This window comes from Fukomys damarensis, unplaced genomic scaffold, assembly GCF_012274545.1.
Source record: "Fukomys damarensis isolate Sample0158 unplaced genomic scaffold, DMR_v1.0_HiC HiC_scaffold_7, whole genome shotgun sequence".
Lineage (NCBI taxonomy): Eukaryota > Metazoa > Chordata > Mammalia > Rodentia > Bathyergidae > Fukomys > Fukomys damarensis.
In genome coordinates this window covers 12,212,874-12,233,346 of record NW_022900919.1, presented here as the reverse complement: position 1 = coordinate 12,233,346, position 20,473 = coordinate 12,212,874, and positions in this window count along the sequence as shown.

The following is a 20,473-nucleotide window of genomic DNA, read 5'->3' as shown; positions in this document are numbered from 1 at the left end:
AAATAGTTATGTAGCCTTGCTTACAGAGTCTTACTTTTGTTTCATATGATGAGTTGGGAAATGATTTTCCTTCTAAGTTTTCTGTAATAAATTATGTAGAATTGATGTCAGTTTTTCCCTACATATTTACCTAAATAGTCATTTCTTGGTAGGAAAACTTTTACTTATGGACATAATTTCTCATTTAGTATTACATAGATCATCTCTTCTTGAGCAATCTTTGATAGTTTATTTATTTCATAGTATTTCAAATTTTCTATGCTATAAAATTTAGTGCATATTATTTATGATACTTATTTAAATGTATGTATCTAATAATATCTTAATTTTATTGCTGATATTGACAGCTCTGGCTAGAAGTTTGTTATTTCATTAAACTCAGCTCAATTATTGTTTTGGATTAAATTTGCTATTATTTTTCTAATTTCTTAAGCAGGAATCACAAGTCATCGCTTAAGAGTTATTTCTCATATTCTAATATAAGTATTAAATGCTACACTGTTTTTTTTTTTTTTAAAGCAGTGCCTTAGTTAACCAAGAAATCTGGACATATTTTCCTTATTTTCACTTGGTATATACTATTTTTTGAAGTTGTTTTTTTTGTAGCTTCCTCCTGACCCACGATTTTCTTACAAGTGTTCATCATTTTCTTAGCATTTAACATGTAAATATCTTCCTGATATTAATTTCCAGTTTAATTCCATCAGTCACAGAGCACATTGTTTAATTTCAATTTCATTTAGAGGCTTCTTTTATGAGTAATAATGTAATCTGTCTGTCCTGCTAAATGTTGCATGTGCACCTGAAAACAATTTTTTTTTTTGGTACCAGGGGTGGAACTCAGGCTATTGTACTTGTGACACAGCGAGCAGAACCCCTGAGCTGAATCCCAGCAACCCCAAAATTTTTATATATCCGCAACTGTTGCTGGGAGTGCTCTATAAATGTTAGCTAGGTTATGTTGGAAATAGTATTTTTTAATTTTTCTACACTCAATGATTTTTCATCTACTGTTCTAACAGCTTTTGAAAGAAATATGTCTATGTCTACAAATACAATTATGGATTTTTCTATTTCTATTTTTTGTTATACCCATTTGTGCTTTATATATTTTAAAATTCCTTTTTTATGAGCATAAGAATTCATAATTGCAACAGCTTTTCACGAGTTAACCACATTATCATTCTGTAAAGTTTCCCCCTCTTTTGTTCCATTTCTAAATGATTTGTATGTGCACATATTTAGGGTTTTGATGTAGTCCTATGGTTTATAATACAATCTGGATTAATTAAATCAAATGATTTAGATATTATTACATCAATTGTTTGATATGTCACAAAATTAGATGTTTAGCTTTTATAAAATCAGAACACTTCAAATAATTCTGAGTTAAAAGTTCTGTCATCTCTCATGTGGTATTGATGTACACCGGTTTTCTTTACATTCATGTTTGCATAGTGTATTTTCTTCCATCCTATTATGTTTAACCTACTTATGCTTTTACAATTAAAGAGAGCATTTGTAGCATACATAAACTTTGGACTTGAGTACATAATATATGTAATTGGGGTATTTAGACTATAAATTTAATGAAATTATTGACATGGTTCATTTTGAATTTACCATCTTATTAGTTGTTTTAGTGGTTTCCCATTTTTTAGTTTTCTTTTTAATTCACCTTGCTTTAGTATTGATTTTAAAAATTATTATTCCATTTTATCTATCCTGTTGGCCTATTTTTATACTGTATAATAATTCAATTGTTCTGGAGTTACATTGTTAACATTTTCATTTAAAGAGTTAATTAACTTTTAAATTGATCTGATGTGAGAAAAATTTTTTGACACACTCTTGACTTTATGATAAGAAACAATGCTCATTCAGTAGAAACCATACTTTAAAGTTTGAATTTGACCTCATGAGGACTTGTAATACATGTTAAGCTTCTCTGTTCTGATGCTGCTGGCCATGTAATTATCAGAGGAAGCACAGCCTGTCTACAGTGCACTCAGGGTACTACGCAGCCAAGCTCTCACGTCTGGTGGCCAAAAGTATTAAGTGCACTGTCAGTTTACAAAGTGCAACTTGATTGTAAATTAAAAAGCATTGACATTCAGGTTTTTACATTTTCTAGAGCTCTTCGTTTCCTAACATTAATCCAGGTTTTGCTCTAGTTTCTTATTTTTTCTACATTACCACTAGTGATACACAATTTAGTTTTTTGGTCAAATTCTACCTAGAAAGTGTAACAGCTAAATTTATGACAATATTATACATATAACATGCAAGGCATATGAAATCATGTACACATCCTGTTACATATAATAAGGAATTGGGAGGTTGAGGACTTCCCAGAACTGTAGTTGGTAAGCTGGAGACCCAGGGGAGCTGTTGGGGAATTTTAGCCTAAAAATATAAAAATAAGTTTCAGTCTAAATCAATGGGCTTGGTAGCCAAGTCAAGTCAGTTTTCCACTTTGAGTCTGAAGCCAGGAAAAGACAACTATTCAGGTTCAAATCCACTGTGGAACCAGGAGTTCCTTCTTGGTCAGTCTTTGGTTTTTCTTGGTTTTTAATTTTTTTGTTCGTACATGCTGACAGTACACAATTTTTATGTTCCTGGTGGGAGATTTATGCATGCACATAACATATCTCGAATCTTTTCTTCTTCCCCTATTCTTCTGCCTCCCTCTTGGTTCCCTTCCCTCTTTCAAAAGATCTATCTCCCTTTTTCCCATCGTGTATATTTTGTTCTTTATTTCTACTTTGGGTTTCTTATATAAGAGAAACCACATAATATTTAAGCTTGTTTGATTTACTTCACTTAACATCTTAGTCTAAAGGTGCATCCACTTTGCTATAAGTAAGTCATATTTGTCTTTCTACATAGCAAAGTAGTACTCCATTGCATATGAATGCCACGTTTAATTTTCATTTTATTTGTTGAATGCCAGTTTTTCACATCTTGGCTGGGACCCACTCACACCTGGGGGCCGATCTGCCTCACTCAGTCTACAGATGCTGTTTTTTTCACACAGAATCACTCTTGCGGAAGCACCTCGTCGGGGCACTCCATGGCCCAGTGACATTGACACGTACAATTAGTTATCTCAGGTAGCATTTACAATTGTATTTTCATAAGTTCTCTCTGGCTTCTATTCAATCTTCCTCACTCTGATTTTTCTTGCTATGTTCTCAGTTTTTCTATAAAATTCACTTATTCAATTTTTTCAGTTTATATTTAACAAGTTTGAAATCTAGTCTTTTTAGAAGTCATAAATGTTCATTGCTCAATCTGTAATTTTAAAAATTTTGTAATTAAATAGAATCGTTTCCTTGTGTATTTAGCAATTTTTTAGAGTATTACAGTATTTTAAAATATTACTGTGAACTTGACAGAATATTAAACAGTTCTTGGGTATTTTCTGACACCCTTGCAGAGATGTTTTACTCCTTTCTCTACAGAAAATTGACATTTTTCCTCTGTTAAGAGCATGCTGTCATTTAGAGGTATCACATTAATTTCCTGGCCTTGCCATTCTGTGGAGCTTAGTGGTAGTGGAGTTTAGTTCCGGTAATATTCTCATGAAAGGCTTGTGGTTGTACATTCTCAGAGTAGACAGTTTTATTTCCTGTCTGCAGCAAAAGCAGAGACAAAAATGTTTTCCTACCTCAGTTTCCCCTGGTGGCTCAATCCTATCCACCCCGCCTTTTTTATTCAAGTCTATTTCTTCATGTATGCCAAAGGCAGAGTCTTTCATCTTCTGAGCATATTTAAAACACCCCATTTTGTTTACAAGGACTTTCTCTTTTAATAGGGCATTGTTTTCTGTGTCATATTTGCCAAAATCTGTGTTTTCCGTTTACCCTTCAGTTTTTGGGCTTTTCCTGCCAATTCAGGAATACATGAAAAATAACAACTACTGAACTCCATTCACCATCTTGGTATTTTTCCAAGTGGTGGACTAATCCTAATGTCCACTTTTCCATGGGACATAGACCTCGTGATTCATTTGTTCATTTAAAACATTTTTTGAGCACTCACACTTCTTTTGCGTCTGCCATTGTCAGTGGTCATAAACACAAGAGTATAAAATATTAAGCGTTCCCAGGAAGTTTGAATTCTAGTAGGGCGAAGGAGGCAAAGGGTGTGTGTCTGTGTTTGGAGTGGCCCTTAATGTTACAAAGGCAAACAAGCAGAGTTAAGAACCAAACAAGATGATGACAATGAGTAGTAAAATAAGGAGGGGTGTGTTTTAGTTGTAACCATCAGTGAAGGCTTCTCAGAGAAGATAACATTTCATCAGAGACCTAGCAGGGGGCGGAGGAGCCATGTGAGAACCAGTGAAGACTATTTTTTCATTCAAATGATCCATCAAGTGACAAGTGGTACAGATCTTAACGTTTAGACAAATTGGAATGCCAGGGGCAGAGAGAAAGCAGGGTGCCTTAAGCAAAGAGAGTGAGAGTGACAGTGATAGCAAAGATGGGTAAGCACTTGGAGCTTTGTTTGGATTATGGTAGGAGTTTGTCACCAGTCATGGATATTGTATGGACTTTTGTCTCATAACTATGAAAAACTCCAGATGGTGAAGTGTGATTTGGAAGGCTGGTTAGCTAGATTTGCAATAACTCAGGCGAAAGAAGCCATGGCTTGGGCCAAGGTAGAATGGTAGGAAGATACAGTAGGGGCAGGATTTCAGGATAAGTGTTCAACGTACAGCTTTTGGGATTTGTGTATCAGGTATGGATTTGAGGAAAACGGAGGTTTCAGTGTTGAGTTAGGTGTTTGGTGAGAGTGACTTTATTGATGGCAAGGACAAGCAGCCATTCTAGGGAAGCATAGAAGCGGGAGTTTGGGCTTTGACTTGTTCGGTGTGGGACAGGCAAGGGTACACTTGAGTTAAAACCTTCAACGTTTTTGGATTTTCAGTCAGTTTCAGAATATCTAGTGTTACTGATATAACCATAGCTTATTGAGGAAGAGCCAATGAAATTATGAAAGTGTGAATTGTGATTTTACAAACTGTATCCATCAGTGGACATTTTTTGTCTATCAAATCTATAAAAATCTTTAAATGTAGCCAAGGTTAAAAAATATTTTACAGCTGAGAGTGTTGGTCAATGTAGTTCACATCCCAGTCATATGCAAGATCCTAGAGTAAACCCCCAGCATCACAAAAAAGATTTTAAAAATACTGATATGAACAACATGTGAGAGCAAAACTTTCTGAAATATAATTAAAAACTATATATCTAAAATCTTCAAATACACATGTCTAAAACATGCTAATCTTATCATGTGTAGTTATCCTAGAATATAGATATATACAAAGATTTAATTGCAAGCTAATAACAAAAAAATTGTTACAAAAAGCAAAGAAGCCAACAATTATTATTAAAGAGAACATTGTACAACCATGAAAAATGATACTGTCTGTTCAGCTCTTCCTAATTCTCAAATACCAGGCACCTAGATGGATCATATTTGATGACTGAACTGTCTTGTGTACCTGGTCCAAAGGGTTGTGAGGGGCAATCATGTCTGTCATTTTTGGAATGAAGAACCTTACTGTAGTTGTAAGCGTCTGAAGAATTCTATTTTCTGTCTTGGATATCCTTGGGCCTTGGCATGGTCCTGGCAAGCTTTCTCCCCTGTTATGATCATGAGGTATGGAACTCTAATAGATTTTTCTCTCTTTAAAAATATTTCTGTTTGGATTGCTGACACTGAATAACCTTGCTCATCCTAGCTATCACACATATCAACTAGCAGGGAGGAATTTTCTTGGCCCGTTGCCCCATTGAACAGCAGGTCAGGAAATACATGCAATAGGATTTGAGTCTTGTGTACAAGCGGGGCAGGGGATTTAGCAGGTAAAAAGTGGTTGTCACTGGTTATGTAAGTTGATATTTTCCTTATTCGTAGACATGTAAATTACTATTTTCTTTATTTCTTTTTTATGCTTGCTGGTGTTTTACAATTTTTATCTGGAAGGAACATGTTCCCACAATAAGAAAAGTAAATGTCTGAATCAGTAGAGCACATGTGGGTTAGTCCTTTGTATCTGCACCCTCAGATTCCACAAGTCAGATTAAAAAATCCTAAAAACTGATTACATCTGGACTGAACATATTCAGACTTTTGCTGTCATTAGTCTTCAAACAACATAGTACAAAAGCTGTTCACATTGCTTTCATGTTGCTTTAGGTCTTATAAGTCTTCTAGAAATGCCTTAAGGCACATAGGAGGATGTGCACAGTTTAGATGAAAATGCTATGCATTTCATATGGAAGATCCTCAGGTTTGGGTATTCTCAGAGGGTCCTGGAGCCTGGATACTGAGTGATGCTTGCATGTCCACTACAGAACTTACACTGCAAATCAGAAGAAGTGCAGTCTGTCCTGGTCACCTCTGACACCACATTTCTCTACATTAAAAGCCCCTGGAAATATTTTTAACAAAAGCAGTACAAACAATTCTTGTTCCTGGTGACATGCCTCATTTTTTCCCTTTCTTTCTGCGTAGTGCACATCACAGTCCAGATACTATTATTTTTGTCATCATCAAAGCTAAATTTCTCTTATCAGCTGTCTTCGGCTGAATTGCCCGCTGCTTCTACTAGGGCTAGTTTATGAATAAATACCTGCGTGGTCACCATGGGGACAGGTGTGGCAGAACATCCTGTTGCCAGAAACTGAAGGCTAATCTTAGTGGAATTGTTGATATTTTGCCTGACCTTGAGCAAGTTATTTGACCTCTTTTTGTGCCCATTGTTAAACCTTTAAAAAAATGAGACACATCACAGTGGTTTGACTCATGATCATGACTGAGCAACCAGAATAAAGTACCATTAGCAAGTACAAATGAATATACTTGAAAACCGGAGTACTGTGTTTTATTTTAGGAGAATATTTTTTCATGAAGAGAATGATAATGTTCTCAGATATTAACTATACTTAGAAATTTTAGAAGTTTTCATTAAATACAAGTTGTACATGAAATAAAAACTTAAAATATACTCTATTTTTAATTAATTATTATGGTTGACACAAAATATTTGTATGTAATTATGAGGCACAATATGGTGTTTTGATTCATGTTAGCACTGAGAAATGATCAACACAGGATGATTGGCATGCCTATAACTTTTTAATTTTTGTAATTTCTTTATGGTGAGAACATTCAATATTCTCTTTTCTTTTCTTTTTCTTTTGGTACCGGGGATTGAACTCGAGTCTTTTTGCTTGCAAGGCAGGCCACCGAACCACTGAGCTAAATCCCCTGCCCCTAAATATTCTCTTTTCTACCCAGGTTACATTGCATTTGTAAAGTGCTTGTTCTACTCACATACAGAAGAAAAGCATAGAGAACTTCTTCATTGTTTCAATGAAATTAGGAAGGTATTTGGAGTTGGACACTACCATTTGAAAATACTGTTTAATTGATGCCTAATAGGAAAATGCCCATGATAGACCTGTTAACGCCCAGTTAACAGTTGAGTGATCCAGTTGAGTGATCCATTCATTTGCCAACAAAACAAACTATTTGGTGAAGGCCGGGCACATGTTAGATCCTGTCTTTACTGGAGGATGTGAGAACAGATGTGAGAACCCGCTTGTGCTCGAGGATAATTTAGTCTTTGCATGGAAGGAATTGTAAGTGAGGATGCAAAGGATAAAGAAGCTATTAAAATGCACAACTGGAGGGGCACTGTACTCTTGCTGGTGTGCGTGCGATGTGTTGAGGGTGTGGACAAGGGAAACTGGGACAAGGAACGCAGAAGACAAAATATTTTGATGTTTAGAAGTTGGATCTCTCTAAAGTGGATGACGAAAGGTAGGGGGAAGAGGAAATGGAGAGTTTCTATCCTGGCTGCTCTTCATTAATACATGGCATGAGAGAAAACATTGGGAAATAGGAAGAGTGATAATTCTAATACGGGCTGTTTTAAGTTTGAGATATACATCAAACCTATAAAGAGACGATATCTGTGGAACAATTGAATTTTGAATTTAAATTTAGAAAAATGTTGATCTTTCTTTTTAAATCAAGAAAATAATTCAAGCTAGGCATGGTGGTGCTAGCCTGTGATTCCGGCACTTGGAAAGCTGAGGCTGGAGGATCACTGAGAGGTCAACGCCAGCCTGAAGTACACAGTGAGACCCTGTTTCAAAAAACTAAGAAAAGAAGAAAGAAGGAGAAGGAGGAGAAGAAAAAGAAAATTCACTATGAATATATGCTACTTTCTGTAATTGTGGTTTCCTATATTTGGCTACGGGTAAGCATTTCTATGGTGATATATAGGGAGTCATAGCCATCCATTCTGCTGAAATTGAGTCTATTTTGGTGAAATAAGCAAAGAATTTGAAGAAGCAAAATTGAATTCAAATAAGCCATTGCTTAGGGGCTGAGTGACCTTGAGGAAATAAATTTCTCAGGGATTCAGATTTATCATTTGTGAAATGAACCAAAGACCCTTCAATATCTTTTCTAGACCTCAGCTTTCTTATTCAGAAAAAAAAAAAAAAAACAATAACAAATTTGCCTGACATAATTTGCACTTGGATCTAGGGTTAGTAGATTGTTTACAACTTAAGAGTTTCCACCCTTAGTTTAACATGAAAAGAAAAATCAATGTGATCATTTATAAACCTGAATCTCCTTCGTCTATTTTGCTGTGGATGCCTACAGTCTGGTGGCTTCAGGTGACTGGAGTTAGTTGACTCTGTCTGGTTGGTGTTAGTTTCTCTGGGGATTCACAAGTGTGCGCTCGGTTTATTTCATTATGTAAAATGTGAGGGGTAACCTCCGAAGTCAAGGAGATCTACAGATTTAGAACCACATCCTGCAGCTCATGTAGAGCCACAATGTTTTCTTTAATATTGAGATGGGGAAGGCGATTGACTCTCAGTTCAGCAATTAAAGTCATTTACATCAACTGGAGACTGGATAAAGAAGATGTAGTTTTTTTTTTTTTTAATAAAATTGGATACTCCTCTGTCATGAAGAATGAAAAACTAGAGAGATTTATAGCTAAGTGGAAGCACAGTGAGGCCATACTCTTAAGTGAAATTAATAAGTCACACAGGTAAATACCAAATAGGGGAAAGGGAAAAAGGGAAAAGAAGAAAATATGCGAAAAGGAAAAACACGGTAACAATGTCTTTGTAAACAGGGAAGGGTGGGTGGGGGGTGAAGGGAGGGCTGGGAATGGGCAAAAATAAGAACCAAGTTAAGTCATGTAAAGGTACAGGATTCCCAGTGATGAATGTAACTGTATTGTATACCTAAATGTACAAAGAAACTCAGCAAAGATTTTTAAAAAGTCATTTACATCATATATGAGAGCAGTGGTCTCCAAGGTCCCTTGGTTATTTCCAGGACCTTTTATAGCCTGTCTTCCTCAATACTTTCTCCTGACATTTTTCTTTCTGATTTTATTCATTTGCATTAAAATGCCAAGAATTGCGACTTCCTCCGCATTCTAGCACTTTTTAGCTTCTCCGTTGTTTTATCAGGTTAGAACCAGCAGTAAAACCCCTGTATATTTAAAAGTCTTATTAACTAATTTATTCAGCGAATATTTACTGAACACCTGCTAAGTAGCAACACGCTATGCTGATGTTGAAGATTTAAAGATGATGGAGAGAGTAGGAGACTTCCTCTTTCTGGCACTATTAAATTTACAGCCCAGTCGCCCTAAAGAGTTGAGAAGGGCAGTTCATTTTGTAATTGAAGTAGCTGGATGATCAGTAGTCAGGAAAAGAGTGGACAGCTGCACTAACTGTCTGCCCCCCACATCCGCAGAGGAATTTTAGAGAAATCGAGCATAATCACAGATTATATTTGGTCTAGGATTGGGTAGAGAACATTAAGTTAAGGTCATGACATATTTTGAAGGCATTTTGCATGCATTCCCTGTGTGGCTTAACTTTATTACAACTTCTTATGGCAGAATAGTAGGCAGAACTAAATCTTAGTTTATAAAATCATAATTTGAATGCAGAAAACAAATGTAAGTTAGCACAGTATTTTATTTATGGAATCGGTGAGAGTTCTCATTTTGGACAGCTTCTGTCCAATAGTTTGTCGAGAGCAAGGTTATAATCCCAAGCTAATATGATATTCTGGTTCACTTTGAGGAAGAACTGGAATCCAATAAATATTAATGAAAACTGTAAAATAGAAGTCATTCTGTTTATACTTTCTCTTCGGAACAGAGCTGTATCCAGCAGCTTAGGAAAGACTTTATTTTACGTAACTTCTCATATAAAATATACCACGAGTCTCAGAAACAGGGAGGATGAAATGCTATTTTTAATTGGAAAAGTATCATGTTGTCCGGGGATTGTTCGCCTGCATTGTATAGTGTGATGTTTTATAAGGATTATTCTCAATCTTAATTTTCCTACTAAGGATGACTTCGTGCGTGATCTTCATAAGATTTTCTTTAAAAAGAACATAAGCTTCCTTGAAAATTAAAACTGCTACGTTTGCTAACAGAAAGCAGGCAACTTGATCAGAAAGTGTTTTTTGGATGAGCAAATGACAATGTTTAAGTAATCAGCTCCGGGACAGGCAAGGAGAAGGAGCTGTGCTTCAGGGACTGCGTGGCTCATATTTATACTGGCATGTTCTGAGGACACTTGCAGATGTGAGCTTTATTAATCCCAATATTTTATTTATACCGGAATTCATCATTGGGTCTTAAAATCAAACGAGATGCCATTGCTTCACTCTGTGCTCTCAAAAACAAGAGAGGTACAGTCAGAGGTGGCGGAGGGTCCCTTTCGAAAGAGGAATCCTTCTCAGGTCCCTAAGCTGTTTGATGCATTTTCAAACTATGTTCCATGTTAATGTGAAGATAATTTATGGCTGTTGGTAGAAAACTTCCCACCAGCCTTGAGTCTCGCTAAGAATAAAGGAGTGGGAAGATGCTTTGTATTTGTTCACGCCCCTCCTTTCCCATTCACTGCCTTCATGGTGATGCTCCTGGGGTCTGCAGTTTGGAAGGTCGAAAGGCCTCAGCCTGGAAGGCGCACTCATGGCAGAGAGAAGGTGCCATCTTGCTCCTGGAGGTGACCTCTGTGATGTCAGTAGTGCCACCTTAGGCAGGATCTTATTTTTCAGATCTGTCAATCTGACGTCTGGCTAAAGTATGAGAAGATAGAAGCAAGGATGTTTTCACCATTGCTGTGATTTCCTGTAACACACAGCAAATGAATTTATAGTAATCATTTCATTTGGTCCTCTGAATTGTATTCTAATTACTTCTGAGCTACTTGCCAAATTACATATACAGGTGTGAATATAGATAGTTTTGTTTATGGGATCATTAAATTACAGTTATATACACATACAGTCTAATGTTTGTATTACATATATGTGCAGATCTGTATATCTCAGGGTGTAATTGCACACATGGATATATGACAATCTATCCAATAGAATGAGTGCAGTAATCTCAAATAAAAACACCTCCTCAAAGTGTGAAGAGTTACTTATTTCATTCATTTGTGAGCTTAACTCAGATTTGCTGTTGGGTTTCTAAAATCAAAAGGCTCAGGACATGAACCCAGTGTACCGTGAGTGGGGCTGGGAATAGGCGTGTGCTGAACAGTCCTTCTGCAGGCTGCCTGCATTTGTCAGAAGGTCTCAGTTTGACAGAGCTGAAATCCGTAGCAAGCACGTAGGTTTCTAATCCCAAAGCCTGCATGTTTCCGAGTAAAATCATTAAGTTTCACAGGAAAGATTCCCATGGATGGAGGAAATTTCTGCCTAAAACAAGAATTTTCAGAAGTAACCATTTTCTCCTTGTTTTGCCACATTTTCTACTTCCTCTTCCCCACCTGTCACTCCACAGTGGGTCATCCTGAGTGTCTAAACAAAAGCACGAAGCAAAAATATTTTAAGAAATAAAAATAAGACTAACAATCCAGCAGTTTTTCACTGGCACTCTAATGGTATATCTGTGAAAAAGTAATAAATGGGCTATAGTCCATTAGGCAAGAAGAAATTTTCCTCCATAATTTTATCTTTGTTTAATTGAATATTTAATTAGTATAAATATGAAACTAATTTTTGCACGTGTGCAGTACATTTAGCAGGCAGCTCGGTGCTGGGCTGCCTTGAGAAGCTCTTCTGCAGATGTGGAGGGCCACCTTGCCCTCCGTGTCCTCCTCGCTGTGCTGATAGAAGTGAGTGGGTCACTTGGCATTAGCAAAGGAGTAAGTTAGCATTTGCACTGAGCTGGATCTTGCCAGACTGTGCATATTGGAACCCGCAGACAGAGCCTGCTTTCACGTTGATGAATGGGTTTTTTCAAGCGTTCTGCTCCCTAGTTATGAGAAGGGTGACCCGGTCAGGAGACGACTTTATGAAGCTATAAAAAATGTATGTCACTTCGGACTCTCTAATGTCACAGGGAAGGAAAAAAAAAACCTGTGCAAAAATGGCAGGGTAATAAGGCTGTTTTCAATGCTTGAAATAGCTTTCTGTCTACAGTCATATGTAGCTCTGAAACTGGGGCCATAGAGGGTACCCACGGTGCATTGTTGTTGGACAGATTAGAAAAAAAAATCTCGGCTTTGTTAGGCTTTGCATGCCTTCACAGAAATGCTTATGGTGATGACAATAAGACATTTCAAAATGCAGGTCCGTACCTCTGCGTCAGAACTAGAGAAGGTGTATGTCTTTTTAAAAACAAGCGGTGGACTCAAGGTGGTGATGATCTTTAAGTATGCAGAAAAGCCGGGAAGGGAGTTACCACAAAGCAAGCACGGTTTGAAAGGGCCTTTTCATCTAACATTTTATAAAGTCCTTCCTCTGTATCACAAAGAATTTTTTAAAAAAGAGAGAGAGGAGGGTTTGCCAGGTACACTTGCCCCTGTGCTTTCTGTTGAAAACCCTGGAGTTTACAGATAGTGACATAAAGATTTTAACAAAGGCAGCCCTCTGTAGACCCGTAATTTAGCATTCATTGAATTCTCTCATTCTACTCATCAATATGCATATTGTACAAAATCAGGTGCTTTCTTTTGATATGTCACACATTTCATAATTCATGTTCAAATACTAATTTACACAAGGAAGGGGACTCCGAGGACCAAGGTCAAGGGTTTTGCCTTTATTAGGACTTCAATTAGTCACAGGTGAACTTTGGAATACCTCAACTGGATTCAAATGTGCTTTGTCATGGCTGAGTGGTCCAGCAGTTGAACACACCCTTCCAAACCCAGGATTGCTTTGTTATTTCTGTGCAGAGACTTGTAAGTTTCCTCCACCAACACACTTGGGAAGGGAAGAATAACTATGCGAAAGGCTCTGCACTCGGTACTACAATTACAGCAACCATTAGGCGCCCAGATAGTTTTGAAGGCAGAGGGAGAGAAGCAAATTTTTTACCCTAGGGAATCTAGTGTGATTTCACATCTCCATCTTTTCCTCAGGCAGATGTCTCTGTAGGCGGGGTAACTTCCAAGAGAGGAACCTTTTCTAGGAGGACAGAAGTTACCGACAGCACCAAAAAGCTGTGGCATCAGAGAATGTTCTAGAACTCCCTGAGATCGGGCTGATTGGCTGCTCTCCTGCCTTTCTCACAGTTATAAAACCCATGGCCTGCAAAGTCCTGAGCTGTTTTCTCTTTGTAGCTTGAGTACACCAATCTAACAATAGCATGCATCCATATGTCAAAAGAGGCCTCCATCTACGGACTATTTTTAAACTTCATATTAAAAGTAACACAGAAATAAAAAGAGAAAAGGCAAATATTTGTCATTGGAGTATTTTAAAAGAAGAGTGAGTATATGCTCCCTAGAAGCCTCAGCTATGTCCATGCTTGAAAAGAATTATTTCCTTTTATAACTTGGAAATGGAAAACAACGTAAAGAAGCTGGCTTTTCTAGCTTGTTTTCTGCTTTCCAGCCCAAACAGAAGTTGTTTCCTAGTTTGAATAAGTAAGTTTGCTTAAAGGGCACCCTGCAGTTAAGACACAAGATCCATGATGCTATAGAAAATAGAGGTAGATTTAAGAAAATGGGAGTGAACGCAATAGAAGTTGGAGAAAAACTGTGTTTTCAGTCCGTGAAATATCTTGTTCATCATATTTCACCATTAATGCAGACTAACGTGAAGGTGGGTTTAGAGGCAGCTCTGACCTCATAAAGAAGCCATATTATCTGCAAAGAACTTTAAAGCAGAAACAGGGCTGCTCAAAGCAGGTCTACTTTTTAACTTACTGCTCCCTCTCCATCATCACCCGGCGCTCGCTGCTATCTTGTACACACCAAACGCTGAGTGTCGACACAGCCCCAAACCGAGGTATTCTTAAGGAGGAAGCACACTGCTTGCTACTTTCCAGCCTTCAGGATTCAGAAGGCCTGATCGCAACAAATGCTCCCCAGAGAGCTCCTGAGGCAGACGTTTAGAGCTCAGTTTCATTTTCGCGGAGTGCTCATGCTCTCCAAGTATTTGAGCCCAACAGCATAAAACAGGTATTTTCTCAGGAAAAATTTCACATCACTTAAGAATTTATTAACAATTTACATAATTGCTTAAGTAATCTGCATAATTGACAGAAAGTTTTAATTTGACCTCAGTTCAACTGTAACACTTATGGTTTTAAATTGAAATTGGTATAATTCATTTATGAGAGTAATTAAGCCATGGTGTCTAACAAACACAACGTACACTGCCTGGGGCCTCCAAGGCCGGAACATGCCATTAGAATGTTTTATTTAAATATGTCAAATCTGTTCATCTCCACAGTCACCCATGTTAAACTAGAGCAAATGGCTTGTTTGACCTTGAGCACTGTGTTTCTGGAAAGAGGGTATTTGAACCACAACATTGAACAATCTGTATAGAGAAATCCTTAAACTAAAGGGTGTAAAGCAAGGATAGGCTGTACCTTGTTTTCACTTCCAAAAAGTGTCTGAAGCTGATTTTATGATAATCACAAAAGTTATTGGATATCAATTTTTCCTACCAAGAATAAAAAGCCCGAAATTAACAAATTGTTAGGGTAAGACAAGATAACCTTCATAAGAGTGACCTTCATAAGAGTAAAGGAAACAGAGAATCCGTCCCCTTCCCTGAAATACATTCTTTTCACATTTAAATGCAGAATGCATCCAGCTAATGGAAGGTCACTTAAATCAGGTAGAAGTAGATAGTACTAAAATGAGCTACTGAATCTGTCCGGGGAACACTAGAGGTTAGTTCATCTGGTTAGGAGCTACTGGTGTGCCACATCTCTTCACCTGGAAAAACCTCAGATCTCGGGTCTTAACTTTGTCGCTGCTGTCTGTGCAGCTTTAGGGACCTGAAAAATATGTAGCGGCTCGGCTGTAAGGGGCAAGGTTATACAAAGTCTGTCAGGAGCACACTCAAGATTCATCCATCGAGACACACCACGTGTATTCCAAAGAAAATCCTGTAATCATCACCATGTGCGATACTGGACTCCATCACTCACACATCTCCCTTCTCTCCCTCATCTTCCTGTTAGAATTTTCCCTTTTCTTTTCTACCCCCGCCACTGACACTTTGTCCTCCGGTTCAATTGTCCTATTTCCACCCATTCTTTCTTTCTTATGATTTGCTTTCTTCTAACTCCAATCATCCCCCTGTGCTGCTTGAGTTGCTCCACTGAGTACATTACTTGCCTTTCAGCAAGGTCTTCTCCAGATCCAAACACCACTCCAGGTACGAGACATGATTTATCACATTTAGTCACCATTCAGTCCTTCAAAGGGTCTTCATTGCAAAGAAGAGGAAAGAGAAACTAATTTAGAGGCAATAAATGGAAAGTGTAACATTCAAAAGATCCCACATTGCACCTTGATGACGTGACCATGTGCACACTTGCAGAGTTCCTCTCCATTTAATAACTACTAGGGACTATGGCATTGTCTCTCTTTTACTGTAAAATGTAAAATATAATAATACGACAAACATAAACAAGTAGAGAAAGCCGCACAAAACCAACATATAGCTCAATAAATTATGTGTTCATCATGATATGACTTTTCTTACCGGCAAATGCACTCTTCTGAGTTTGTGCACGTACTGCACATATGCTTAATAATGCTGACAATGTTCTTCAAATCTAAGCACAGATATGATGCAACGTATGTGCCCCAAAGAGCATGATGTTTGCAAATGCAATTGCTCGTGATACACGTGAGTTACTAGAGATGCCAATCTGGGTTTTGTTTGTTTGTTTGTTTGTTTTTAGTGAGAGCTTGAGTATATAACTGATGGCTTCCCAGTTTTCCCATCTATATCTGTAAAGTGTCGCTATGCCTGGTCCAGTGGAAATTTCAAAAAAATGAGTGTTTTACTTTGACTGGTATTTGATCATGTGGAGTATTCTTTTGACAGTCCTAAGCATACTTGCAGATCTCATTATTTCATTTAGGAATTCTTCTTCATATGTGTATCCAACAACTAGCTTTGTGCACACTACCCTGGGTTCCCTTCTCAGATGGAGATTGTCCTGGCAGATCTCTGACCTGTGGATGCTGATTTCAATGCTTTGTTGAACTCCTTTGGATGTTCCTGGTATTATGCTCCCTTGCATCATGTGCTTTGTTTAGGGACCCATTTGGAGGCTCAAGCAATACACACACACAGACACATACACTCATGTGAGTGTGTGCACACTTTTATACACACACACACACACATCACCACCAACAACAGCACCCTACCGACCTTCCTAAGGGACGACCCCTCCCTCGTATCTAAGTCATGGATCACATGTCTTCAAACATCTCTTCCCCTTCGGGCCAAGTGTTCCTGATACCGTCTTAGCAATTGGCTCGATTGCCTGGTTCCTGTGGTAAAATATAAGTTCTTGGAGGGATGAGTCCACGATTGCATCCCTATTGCTGCATTTCAAATGCCAAGGTCAAAATCACTCTTAGAAAAGCCAATCATCAAAAGGAAGCAGGGTCTGACTTTGTATCTCTCTGGAGGGTGAGGCTGATGTGATACAGTACGGCAGGATTTGAGAGCGGCCCGTGGGCAATGTGCATATTTTAGAAGAAACAAAAAGCAGTAAGATAACTTTGTTTACACGTGTTAAAATTTGAAATATAGGCTTTATTGTTATTCTTGCAGAAATAATTTTGCTGTGTTAATAATTAGCAGGTTCTTATGGATAGTGCTGTAGAAGAATGACTTTCTCTTTTCACATACATCACATGAGCACATAACACACTTCCATCCTTTCCATTCCCCACGACTCCCCTCTGAACGTTCCTCCCCTCCCCTGGCCCCCTTCCTCTTCTCTGATGGTCTTCCTCACACATGCATTTGCGTCACTGCCCATCCTTTCCTTGGGTTCCAAATTGGAGATAAAATATACTGCATTTGTCTTTTTGAACCTGGGTTATTTCACTTGATATGGTACTCTTTGTTTCCAATCAGTTTCCTGCAAGTGACATGGTTTTGTTCTTTTTTATTACCAAATAATATTCCATTGTGTCCAAATACCACATTTTAATAATATATTTACTAATAGCAATTCAACCTCGTATAGCAGTGTCTGGTGATACTTTAATGATTTTTAGGGTTTGATTCTCATGTTTGATAGTTTTTAAAATTAATTTTATTGGTACATTTAAGGTATACAATATAATGATATTCATCATTGGAAACTCGTACCTTTACATAATCCATCTTGGTCCTTATTTTTACCCATTCCCCTGCCCTTTATCACTAACTTGTGGTCTTATATTGTAAACTCAACAAATTGTCTAGCTTCTTGTGATATAAAAATAGGAACAATTTTAACAGTATATCACTATCAATGGAAACCAGGCTCAGTACCCAGAGTGAATCAATAAGTGCTGTGAAAACTGAGTTTTGCTTAGTGGTACAAAGAAAAAAATGCAATTAGGACTATTTCAAGGAAAAATGTTATTAAGACTATAAAATTTGAGTTTTATTGCATAAATTAACCTTTATTTGTCTCCAGTCTGTTGACTAATATGAAGTTCAAAGTGTGACAAGAAATGTAAGAGATTTTAACTCTTATAAAAATATAGTATACGAACTTTCTGAAAAGCTGATATAGACATGCTTTTTTTTTCTTCTTCCAAGCAAGCAAAAAATGATGTAAATCTAGAGAAGAAACTGGATTTAAAAATGGGTCTTTCAAAGTTGTACATGTTTTTCCTAAGTCACTACAGCTCACATTGAAAGCTTGTGAAATTACTCCATGTAAAGCACCCAGCTTTATCGATCCACAGAATTATTTACAAAATGGTATTGCTGCAAGGTAGCTCACTCTACTTGCAGTCCAGGAGCTGAAGTTCTATGTTGTGTGTGTTCCTGCAGCCCTGGCATAAATGTGCAACCTATAACCAGTAAGGAAGCATGTTTTCTCTCTCACACCCTTCCTCCCCCATCTAATCTTTAGGATTTGATGATCTTTGTTCACGAATTAATGTACCTCATGTTGTCAGTAGGCAAAAATATATTTCAAGTAAGCATCCTCTGTCCTTCCATTCTGGCCAGCTTTGGTAGCCTGACATAGATCTGGTGATGAGCAGCTACAAGCTTTTCTGGTTCCATCCATGCTTTGTGGTTCTCTCCCTGTTCCACACAGTTGTAGGCCAAAACTCTTGGCCACTCGAGTGGATACAGGTATGATAAGCTTTGGTGCCTTCTGGCCACAGTGGATAGTTTGAGCTAACTCATTTTGGTCTTTGAGGATAGGCAAACTGACACCCACTCTTGAACCTACTTAGGATTTTACTGCTGATCTGTTACTAGACGCAAGACTCAGCTTCTCACAATGGGGAAAACTTAGACTCACTCAAATAGTCAATCAAGTATGCTATGCTTCACCTTATGTGAGTTAAATATGTCCTTCCAGCAGTTCATGTGGGAAAAGTTGACTTGTCTCCAGGTTGCCTGGCTTTGCCCTACCTGTCCCCTCTCCAGCCTGTGAGAAAATCTTCAGCCACTCTAGCCCCTTCATGTGTGAAAGAGCAAAAAGCTCTTAAGGCAGATCATTCTTCCTTCTTTCTCCTTTGGCCAGGAGTTGCAGACTTTCCTCTTTAGATCTTCTACTTGGCTAGTATTCTACTTAGCCTTATATCTTTAAATATAATCTACTATGTTTCACCACATCTTCCACACTGTAGGAAGCATATGTAGATCACTCTTTGAAGGGTATCTCGCCAGGCTCCATCCTCCTGTTATTCTTGTGTGTGTGTGTGTGTGTGTGTGTGTGTGTGTGAAAGGAAAAGCAGTGAAAAAATAAGGCTACTATATATTAAGAACTTCCCCAAAGGAAAAAAAAAAAAAAACAAAACCCAAAACAAAACAACAACAAAAAAAACAATTTCTATCTTTGGATTTATACTCTCCAGGGAAGTGATGGAAGGGAGCTATAAAACCACCTAATGTACAGCCCCTTTGCAAATCCTGAAATGACAGCTTAATTTCTTCTTCTATTTTTTTTTTTCTGGTAGAATGTAGGTTCGGTGTTTGTATTGTTGAGAAGGGGGGAAATCTGGCAAAAATTCAACAACACATAAGCCCATTCCAGCCTGTTGTTACATAGAGCACATGTATGAAACAGGAGTGAATGATGAAATAAGTGTTTATCATTGAAAACCTTTGCTCCAAAAGATGGGAGCATTTAATTAATTATTGATCATTTTGCGAGAGGTGAAGTAAGATTAGAAAAGTCACATTGGAAATAGAAAAAACAGACCATCCCCCAAGTGTGCAGCTATAAAAAAATCACTGCTACAAGAATAAAGGAGTTTGTAGGAGAAGCCGGAGAACAATGGTGACAAGCAAACAAATTAGTGCCAAGTCAGCTACGGTTGGTTAAACAAAGTTGTTTCCATAGCTCTGAGACTATTTGTCCTTTCTCTTTCATTGTTTTATGTAAGAGTAGAATCTTAACTATTTTGTTATTTGTAGTACTCATTATATTATTAGGCTTTATTGTATAATTTTGCCTAACTTTCCTAGTCAGTGAGAGACACTTATGACACGACACGAGCATCTGGCCCATTGGTAGTACCGTCCCATCTTTTGCATGTTGACCTGTGCAGTGTGAAATTGCTCCAAGATAGGCATAGCCACAAACAGGATGAAGGACTCAGTCTGCAGTCACTGAATATCATAACATACTGTGTAAGGGCCTTCTCAGTTATTTTCAATTCCTTGTCATCATTGATCTCAATTGTTCCTCTTAAAATGTCCATATCATCAGAAGCAGCAAATGGTAGATATAATCGTGTAGATATTTCTGTAGGATAATTGGGGAAGTGGAGGCTCCCAGCAATTTAATGACTGATCTGTTTATTTAGCAGATTGTACTTGAAATCAGGCCCAACATCCATCTCTGTTGTGTCTTACACTTTGCTATGAAAACATTGAAAACGACAGTGGTCATTGGCCCTGAGTGTGCGTGTGTCTTCACATGACGAGGAATGAGATA